General features: G+C 32.2%; 1 long non-coding RNA gene across 1 annotated transcript in view; it reads left to right on the top strand.

Annotated features, from left to right (window-relative positions):
- Window positions 1-4,487: 4,487 nt before the first annotated feature.
- LOC118624341 overlaps window positions 4,488-10,090 on the top strand; it is a 51,420-nt gene continuing 45,817 nt past the window's right edge. Inside the window, exon 1 of the long non-coding RNA XR_004958353.1 lies at window positions 4,488-4,599. This is a non-coding gene — a long non-coding RNA (uncharacterized LOC118624341). The remainder of the gene's footprint in view (window positions 4,600-10,090) is intronic.

The following is a 10,090-nucleotide window of genomic DNA, read 5'->3' as shown; positions in this document are numbered from 1 at the left end:
AGAGTTCTGATGAAGTAGAACAAAGAAGATGGTTTAAGAGGTTTCTGTTGAAAAATATTTCTCCTTACGTAATTAGGAGTATAGATAGTAAAATATACAATGTTAAAAGGTTTTTGCCATGAAAAATGAATTAATACTGTTTACCTCATATGTAACCTGATTTTGTGCATTTCATAGGAGAAAAGTATTCAGGTTTATAAATGACCTTGTAGAAAGGGTGTTAGGAAATCTGTCACTGAAATTTGAATAAAACGGACATTTAAAATTTTAAATGTGTGATGTAAAATAAATAGTGATTAAATATACTACTAGTTATTGTTACCCAGAATTTGTGGTGGAAATTTTTGCATTTTTAATTATGTATTTCTCTATGGAAAGAATATTGTCTTGTAAAAGTAATTCATGTCTTCCATTTTTAATAGAAAATGCAGAGTTTGTTCAAAGTTTATTAGCATAGAATATGAACCCTACAATTAATAAAAAACTGTTTTTAACTATCTGGATACAAGGAAGACATAGAAAATATTTTTTGCCCCTATTTTCAAAATGGATCCTGAGACCATTTCTGAGGCAGCTCAGATATCTAAATGCTCTCTGGAAAACATTAAAATGCCATCTAGCCCTTGTTTAGACATTATTGATTTTACATTATAAGTAGATGAAAAATTCTCTTGGGGAATACTGCTGTGTAATTGCTGCAATGACCTAGCCATCTAATACTATACAGGGCAAAAGCCATTTGATCAAAATCAATGTAAAATATACATTTAGCCTTCTGAGACTTCTAGGGTATAGAGAAGAGATGGGGGAAGACATCAAATATGAAGAGCCATATTTAGTAATTTGACATCAAAAGTGAAAGCAATTACATCTTTACTAATTCTCAAATGCAAACGACTACATGACTCTGAATTCTGGAGCTGTATAGCTTATTGGCAATAGAATAGACAAATCAATAACTTCTGCAAAAACTCAGTGTTTGAAAGAAGGCATCTTGTATTAGTGTGAGGAAGTAACTTTACAAAACTGCTCAAATGCCATGCCCCTTATTTGTTTAAGCACATGGTTGCATAAAACACATTCTGGGCAAGTCTTATATTTTCATTTTTCTTACATCAGATCCACATGAAAATTCTCAATATCCGTAATACTGGACAGATTTGTAAAACTCAAGATTTGCTCTATTGAGTCCAACTTATTATCTGAACCCAAGAATATGACAGGGTGGTTGGACATGGTTGATGGACATTCTTTAATGAGAGAGATGGATTTACTATGAGCAAAGGAAGCTTAAACTTCATGTCTTCTTGGGAAGGACTCTGTGTGTGGCCCTGGAAAGGACCCTAGCAATGTATACATATATTCATGTATGTTTGTAAAATGGTGAGATAATTTTAACTTTATGTGATTGCTTTTGTAACCTAAATATTCATGATTTACTTTGCTTTTCTTAAAGACGAGTTTAAAACTGTGCTAGCTTTAGACCCTTCACATTCAGGATCTGCTCCCACTATTGGTAAGACCCATATGGTTATTCAAGTTGAGTGTGTGAATAGGGGAGTATTATATCACCAATAATGCGTACTTGGTCAAGAAGATATCATTCAAGGTGTCCATGTTGTGTGTCACCCCTGACTGACCCAGTGCCAACTGAAAAAGATAATCCATGTATGAAAACAATATTTCTGACAAGCATGAAACTTATATTTTTAAGTCACCTTTGTAAAATGTTATTTTAATAACTTGCTATACCCTGGCAAGCAGGACACTATCCTTTCTAGCAATCATAGCTTCCACCTCCAGTATTTCTCACACCCACCCATGAATGCAATGATATCAAAACGTTCCAAATTGATCATTATCTATGAGAGATAAATTTTGGGCAGAATGATTTCTCATGTATTCTCTGGTACTGAAAGAATATATGAAAGTTAATACCTGGTCTGCAGTATGTGAGGTAATTCAAAAGATTAGAAATTTCATATCTGAGTAGGAAGCAGAAAAATACTGTCTTCAGACCCTTTGAGGCATCAAAGCTGCTCACTTAGTGCTACACCACTCTGCTTTCTGCCTGTGCACACTGTATCTTTCTGTCTAAAGCATATATCAATAGCCTATACTCGTATCAACAGATCTTATACATAAGAACTGAAGGATTCATTTTTTCCTTAATTAATTCATTTAAAAAAATATTCATTAAGCACATTTCTAAGCCTACATTCTTCTAGAAAAGCAGCAAGACAAATTCAGGTACTGCTTTTAAATAACTTAAACTGGCAGAACTCTGGCACCATTATAGTCACTACCATGTCAACAGAGAGGATCAGTCCTGAAGAAGCAAGAATAGTACATCATCTACCTAAGAAATGCACCAGGACTTTCTACCTAGCACATTCAGAGAAACCCAAGACTCATGATCAAAGCCTTGGTTTAAGGCAGTGGTTCTCAACCTTCCTAATGCTGTGACCCTTTAATACAGTTCCTCATGTTGTGGTCACCTCCAACCATAAAATTATTTTTGTTGCTACTTCATAACTGTAATTTTGCTACTGTTATGTCTTAGGCGACCCCTGTGAAAGGGTTGTTCAACCCCCAAAGGGGTTGCGACCCACAGGTTGAGAACCACTGGTAAGAAAAGGCATTTTGGGATGGATGATGAGGAGTTATCTTCCATGTCAGAATATTACTACTGGGATCATTATCATCATAAAAACTACACATGCACCTGTTGTATAGTCTCCTTGCTTGATGACATGCTAAGTAATCACAACAATCTCACACTGTTATATCTCATATACATGCTTTACAGCACAGTGAATCTTCGGTGTTTCTTAGAATAGCAGAGAGATAGATAAAGTTGAATAATTAAGTTTATATGGCTGTGTATGTCTATTCTCTCTTCTGTTGTGACTACCTGCTGGTTGTAAAATAATACTGCCCAGCATGCAGTCACAGAAGAAACCCTGGACTTGAATTCAGCTCATACTCAAGTTAAATTCAAGGTCTGATCCTAAGCACATTGCATATGCTTTATAAATAAAAGCAAATAAATGTAAAGTTCATAAATATTTTCAGGAATACAGTATGTTATTAAATCTAATACAGTATTGTTTTCAAATATATTCATTTTTACCATCATTACTTCTATTTCAAATTATTATGGTAAATTTGTTACTGTTTGTTTTTTGCTCTCATGTAAAATTTAAATTTTTGTTTAGTAAATATTCATAAAGAACAAAACTTAGTCTCATCTAGATAAGCCCAGCATATGGACTTTCTTTTTTCCTACTACTCCTCTGTAGAAAAAGTGTATTTTCCCACACCATAACATTGGCATTGTCCATGTGACATTCTATGGCTAATGAAATATATTATGAAATAACTTGATGTTTATTTACCTCTCTGGGAGCTTCTGGTCTACCATGGGAAATTCACACCTCATGTACCTAATGGCCCTACATACTTGCCCCAAATATGTGAAATGTGGAGTAGGTCTGAACTCCGTATATGCAGGAAGAAGCAAAGCCACCCCAGCTGACCAGCTGACACAGTTATGTTAGTGAGTAATAAATGCGTACTCTTTGCCACTGCGATTATGTGTGTTTGTACCTTACAATGTAAAAACTGTCCAATACACCCCTCCCCCTCATCAAATTCTTCTATATATTATTCAAGATAGTTTTCAAAAAATGTAAATTTAATAACATTCTCTCTGCTCAGCACCTTTTTTCAGTTTTATTGAGAAATAGTAATCACACATTGTTGTATAAGTTTAAGGCATAGAGCATGATGGTTTGATGTATACATATTGTGAAATTGTTACCACAATAGGTTCAGCTAAAATCTGTCTTCTCATATAGAAACAATAAAAAGAAAAGGAAAACAATTCTCCTTGTGATGAGACCTCTAAAGATTTAGTCTCAACAGTTTTTTCTTGTATATCATGTAAGAGTGTGAGCTATTGTGAACATGTTTTACATTTCTAGTACTCATTTTTCTTATAACTGGAAATTTATACCTTTATACCACCTTAATCCAATTTTCTCTCCCTCAACCTTCCACCTCTGGTAACAAAAATTCTGATATCTTCTTTTCTTAGGATTTATTCTCTTTTTTGGTTCCACATATCAATGGAATTATACGGTATTTGTCTTTCTCTGCCTGATTTATTTCACCTAGCATACCTTTGAGGTCCATTCATGTTGTCACAAGGGGTAGGATCTCCTCATTTTTTTTAGGGCTAAACAATATTTCCTTGTAAATATACTTATCACATTTTTTTATCCTTTCATCCATTGATGGACACTTAGATTATTTTCGTGTATTGAATATTGCGAATAACGTTGCAATGAACATGGGTTACATATATCTTTTTGGGTTAGTGGTTTTGTTTCCTTTGGGTATATTCCCAGAAGTAAAATTGCTGGGTCATATATAGTTCTATTTTTACTTTTTTGAGCATTCTTCATACTGTTTTCCATAGTAGCTTCAGCCATTTACAATCCAACCAACAGTGTACAAGGGTCTCTTTTTCTCCACATTCATTCCAGCATTTGTTATCTCTGATCTTTTTGATGATGGCCACTTATTCTAACAGAGGTGAGGTGATATTTCACTGTGGTTTTAATTTACGTTTCCCTAATGACTAGTGATGTTGAAAATCTTTTTATGTATCTGTTGGCCTTTCATATATCTTTAGAGAACTATTCAGATTCTTTGCCTCTTTTTAAATTATTTTGTTTTTTTTTTTTCTATTGAGTTATATGAGTTCTTTATATATATTTGGATATTAATCTCTAATATGCTATATGGCATATAAATATTTTTCCCATTCTGTAGGTTTCACTTTGTTGATGGTTTATTTTGCTATGCAGAAGGTTTTGACTTTGATGAAGTGACACTTATTTTTGATATTGTTGCTTGTGCTTTAGATGTCATATCCAAAAAATCATTACCAAGACCCATGCCAGGGAGCCTAATTTCTATTGTCTTACATTTAAATCTTTAATCATTTGAGTCAATTTTTTTGTGAGTGGTGTAAGGTATGGGTCTAGTTTTATTATTTTACATGTGAATATTCAATTATCCCAGCACCATTTATTAAATAGTCTGTCTTTTTTACATTGAGTATTTTTGGCTCCCTTGTCAAATATTAGTTGACCATATATGCTTGAGTTTATTTCTGGGCTTTCTACTCTGTTCCATTAATCTATGTGTCTGTTGTTATGCAAGTACTATTATTTTGATGACTATAGCTTTATAGTAGAGCTTAAAATCAGGTAGTGTGATGCTTCATCTTTTGTTCTTTTAGATCAGGAGTATTTGGCTTTTGAGGCCTTTTGTGATTCCATATAAATTTTAGGAGTGTGATTTTTACTTCTGTACAAAGGTCATTGGAATCTTGATAGAGATTGCATTAAATCTATAGATGGCTTTTGGTCATATTGACATTTTAACAGTATTAATTCTTCTAATCCATGAATTTAGGATATCTTTCCATTTATTTATCTTCTTTACTTTCATCAATATCATGAAATTTTCAGAGTAGAGCTTTTTTGCTTCTGTAGTCAAATTTATTCATAAGTATTTTATTGTTTTTGATGCAATTGTAAATGGGATCAATTTTTTAATTTTTTTCCCCAGAAAATTTATCATTAGTATACAGAAATGCTACTGGATTTTATATGTTAGTTTTGTATCCTGCAACTTTACTGAATTTATTAATTAGCTCTAATATTTATTTGGTTGGGTTTTTAGGACTTTTTATATATATAATCATGTTATTTGCATATAGAAAATATTTTATATCTTCCTTTCCAGTTCTAAGACTTTTTTTTTTGCCTGATTGTTCTAGCTGTGACTTCTAATACTATGTTGAATAGGAATGAGAGTAGACACTTTGTCCTGTTTACTTTTTAAAATTTTTAATAATGCATTTTATTTTAACCAATGTAGTCAAAATATTATTATTTGAAAAGGTAATCAGTATGTAAAATTGAGCTTTATACATTTAACTTGTTCTTAATCCTAAAGGAAAAGTTTTCACTCTTTCACCATTGAATATGATATTAGCTGTGGGCTTGTCATATATAGTCTTTCTTATGTGGAGATATCTTCTTCTAATTTGTTAAGAGTGTTTATGAATGGATGTTGAAATTTGTCAAATGCCTTTTTCTGCATTTATTGATATGACCATATGATTCCTTACTTTCATTCTGTTAATATGATATATTTCATTGATTCATTTGCATATGTTGAACCATTCTTGCATCACAGGGGTAAATTCTACTTGATCATGGTGAATGATCTTTTTAATGTGCTCCTTAATTTGGTTTGCAAGTATTTATTGAGAATATTTAAATCTATATTTATCAGGGATATTGGCCAATTTTTTTCTTTCCTTGTTGTATTGTTTTCTGGTTTGGGTATCAAGATAATTCTGTCCTTGTCAAATGAGTTAGAGAGTATTCCATCCTCTTTGATTTTTTGGAAGAGTTTGAGAAGGATTTGCATTACTTCTTCTTTAAATATTCAGTACAATTCACCAACAAAGCCATGTGGTTTGGGACTTTAATTCATTGGAAGAGCTGTATGTTTCTAAGAATTTTTCATTTCTTCTAGATTGTCCAGTTTGTTGATGCATAAGCTGTTCACAGTAGCATCTAATGATCTTTTGAAATTTTGTGTTACCAGTTGTATGTCTCCTTTTTCACCTATAATGTTATAGATTTGGGTCCTTTCTCTTTTTTCCTGGTTTAGTCTAGCTAAGGGTTTTCCAATTTTGTTTATTTTTTCAAAGACAAAATTTTTGTTTGGTTAATATTATCAATTGTTTTTCTGTTCTCTGTTTTATTTATTTCTGCTCTAACCTTTATTGTTTCCTGTCCTCTGCTAAATTTGAGCTCAGTGTTTTCTTCTTTTTCTAGTTTCTTAATGCCTAGAATTAAGTTGTTTATTTGGGATCTTTCTTGTTTCTTAATGTAAGCATTTTTATCTGTGAACTTCCTTCTTAGAACTGCTGTTGCTGTATCTCATAAGTTCTGGTATATTGTGTTTTCATTTTCGTTTGTCTCAAGAAAATTTTTAAATTTTCCCTTTAATTTTTTCTTTGTTCAGGAGTTGAGCACCTTTTAATGTCATGCCATTGCACTTAGATTAAAATCAAACACCTTATCAGAGCTTATGAATATTTTAACTATTTCTCAGGTATCACATTGTATTTTTCTATACACAGGACATCTAGGTTTTTTTTTTCTTCTTCTTCTTTTTCTTTTTCTACAATGTTCCAAGCTCTTTTCTGTTTGTGAGCCTTCTCAATCATCATTGTCCTCCTGACACTTTCCTTTTATACCCCTCAACCTTCAGGTCTTGACTTAAAAGTCATTTATTTATAAATTCCCACCCTAACACCTTATTTAAGTAAGGTCCCATATCAGTTTCTTTACATTACTTACTGTCACTTTATACAAATATACATTTACTAATTTACTTGTTTGTTATCAGTCACTTCTACTATAATATAAGCCCTCTGAGGTCAACACAAGAACTTTATTTATTTCATATTAATAACCTACAACCTAATACAATGCTAAAAGCTTACAGGTACTCACAAACTATATTGGATTAATTCTTAAGAAGAAAATTGAGGAAGATAATGAAATAAATTTCACAAAATTATACAACTGATGACCAACTGGAGAACTAGGATCCATACTGAAGTTTATTTATTGTTTATAAAGCTCTAGGTATTAGAGAGAAAAATTAATAAAAGGTATAGTTTATCTGTAATACATCTAGTCTTGGTTTATTCGATGTTTTGGTAATTCATACCAAATGTTGATGAACCAGTCATTGAAATATCTCACAGTAAATGGTTTATTAATTAAGTCATGCATGATTGTAAGGGTTGCATTTGCAGTACTTGGAATAACAGTTTCCATTAGCCTCAAGTACTTTAGAAATAAATATTAAAAATTCACAACCAAAATATATAGTATTATTTATTTATTTAAAGAGATAACCTCAAGGTTCTTTATTATACAGCCTGATCTACTTTAGTAGAAATCTCTGATAAATATTTAATAGTATCTAAATTTTAATTCTTTAAAACTATTTCATATTTCATGCTAAGTTTATATTAATGATAGATTATTCCAAATTGAACAGTAAAATATTAAAGACAACAACAACACATACCTATTTCCTGTTGTATGTCCGTCATTGGTTGGATTAGGTGCTGTTCGATATAATCTTTATTCGGGACCTAGGCTAAGTGAAGAGCCTCTTTCTGGAACTTTGTTGGTTGTACTTGAGAGGAAGCTTAAAATGTGATGAAATATAAGCTGGCTTTTAAATCTTCTGTTCTAGATACATGTCACTTCCACTCCTATTTCATTGCACAAAGCAAGTTATTTTATGAAGTCTGAAATCATTGTGACAAATACAAATAATTCTCCCTGACGGAGTGGCATTGAATATAGGCAAACATTAATATACTTACGACAATTTGCCACTTCATTTCCCTGGCATAATCACTATATAAATGGTAGGCTTGTTTTACTTTAGCACTCTGAAATTAGCAGATTGAGTTTCTCTTTTCAGAAGGCCCATCACTGTTTTTTTCTGAGATAATTCAGAAATCTCAGCTAACTATATGTACCTTAGAGTAGGGCCTGATAACTATGGGGTAAAGTGTTTTCTAGAGAATATTTTGAAGTGAAATTGTATATAATAACAATGTAAGCATTTTCATTAAAAAATTCTTTGGGGCAGATAAACATGGAATAAGTTTGGAATTTTATTATATTTACCTCAAACTTTAAAGTTACTATAAAATATCTTAATTGTAGCTGGAAGTTAATAAAATAAAAAATTCCATGATCCACCCTGACCAGTCTGGCTCAGCAGTTACAGCATTGGCTCATGGACAGAAGTGTCTCAGGTTCAAGGGCACATACCTGGGTTGCAAGTTTCATCCCTGGGCTCAGTCTGGTTCATGCAGGTGGAAATCAATCGATGTTTCTCTTTCACATAGATGTTTCTCTCTCTCCCTCTTCTAAAGAATCAAAGGGTTGTCAGTCTGTAAAGGGGGTGGCGGGGGAGGGTAGAGATAAACCACAGAACTTATATGCATAACCAATGGACACTAACAACAAAGCCAGGTATGGGGTTGGGGGATGAGGAGGAGGGTGTCAATAGGAGACAAAAAGGAAAAACATCTGTAACAAAAATAAATTAATAAAAATTATAAATAGAAATATATAAATAAATAAAAATAGAAGCATCAAGTGAAAAAAATAATAAAATAAAAATAAAAAATCAAAGGGAAAATATTCTCAAGTTAGAATTAAATAAATAAATAAATAAATAAATATTTCATGATCCTTGCTTGGACACACTATTCAAGGGAAAAATGATAATTTCAAAGAAATTGCCTATCGCAGAAGTTGAATTAATATTTTTATTTATTTATTTATTTTTAATCCTCACCCGAGGATATTTTTCCATTTATCTTCAGGTAGAGGAGGAGGGAGGGGGAGAGATACAGAGAGAAGGAGAGAGAGAGAAACATCAATGAGAGACACATCGAATGGTTGTCTCCTGCACAACCCCAAGCAGATGAGGGACGAACCACAACTGAAATACTGCCCTTGACCAGAATCTAACCCGCGACTCTTTGGTCTACAGACTGACACTCTAACCACTGAGCCAAACCAGCCAGCACTGAATTAATATTTTTAACACTTTCAAAAAGTAAGAGGCAGTTAGGCACAAATAAAAGAAAAAAATTACACTAAGCCATTGTACTTGGTCATCTTTCTTTGAATCAGGATATTTAAAAAAAAAAAAATCACTTTGGTTTATTAGATTTTTTAAAAATGGACAAAAACTAATACTTATAGATTTTTTTATATAGAGAGATCTGAACTACTATCACACACACACACACACACACACACATGCACACATACATTTTATTTAATCCTTATTATGATCATTGAATATAGGTATTTAATTATCATTTGATTAAGAAAAGAAAAGCCTACAAACGTATAATGAATTGCCTTATGACACATATCTAGTAGTGGAT

The sequence above is a fragment of the Molossus molossus genome, unplaced genomic scaffold (assembly GCF_014108415.1).
Source record: "Molossus molossus isolate mMolMol1 unplaced genomic scaffold, mMolMol1.p scaffold_m16_p_10, whole genome shotgun sequence".
In the NCBI taxonomy this organism is placed as follows: domain Eukaryota; kingdom Metazoa; phylum Chordata; class Mammalia; order Chiroptera; family Molossidae; genus Molossus; species Molossus molossus.
This window is presented reverse-complemented; position numbering and strand designations above follow the sequence as displayed.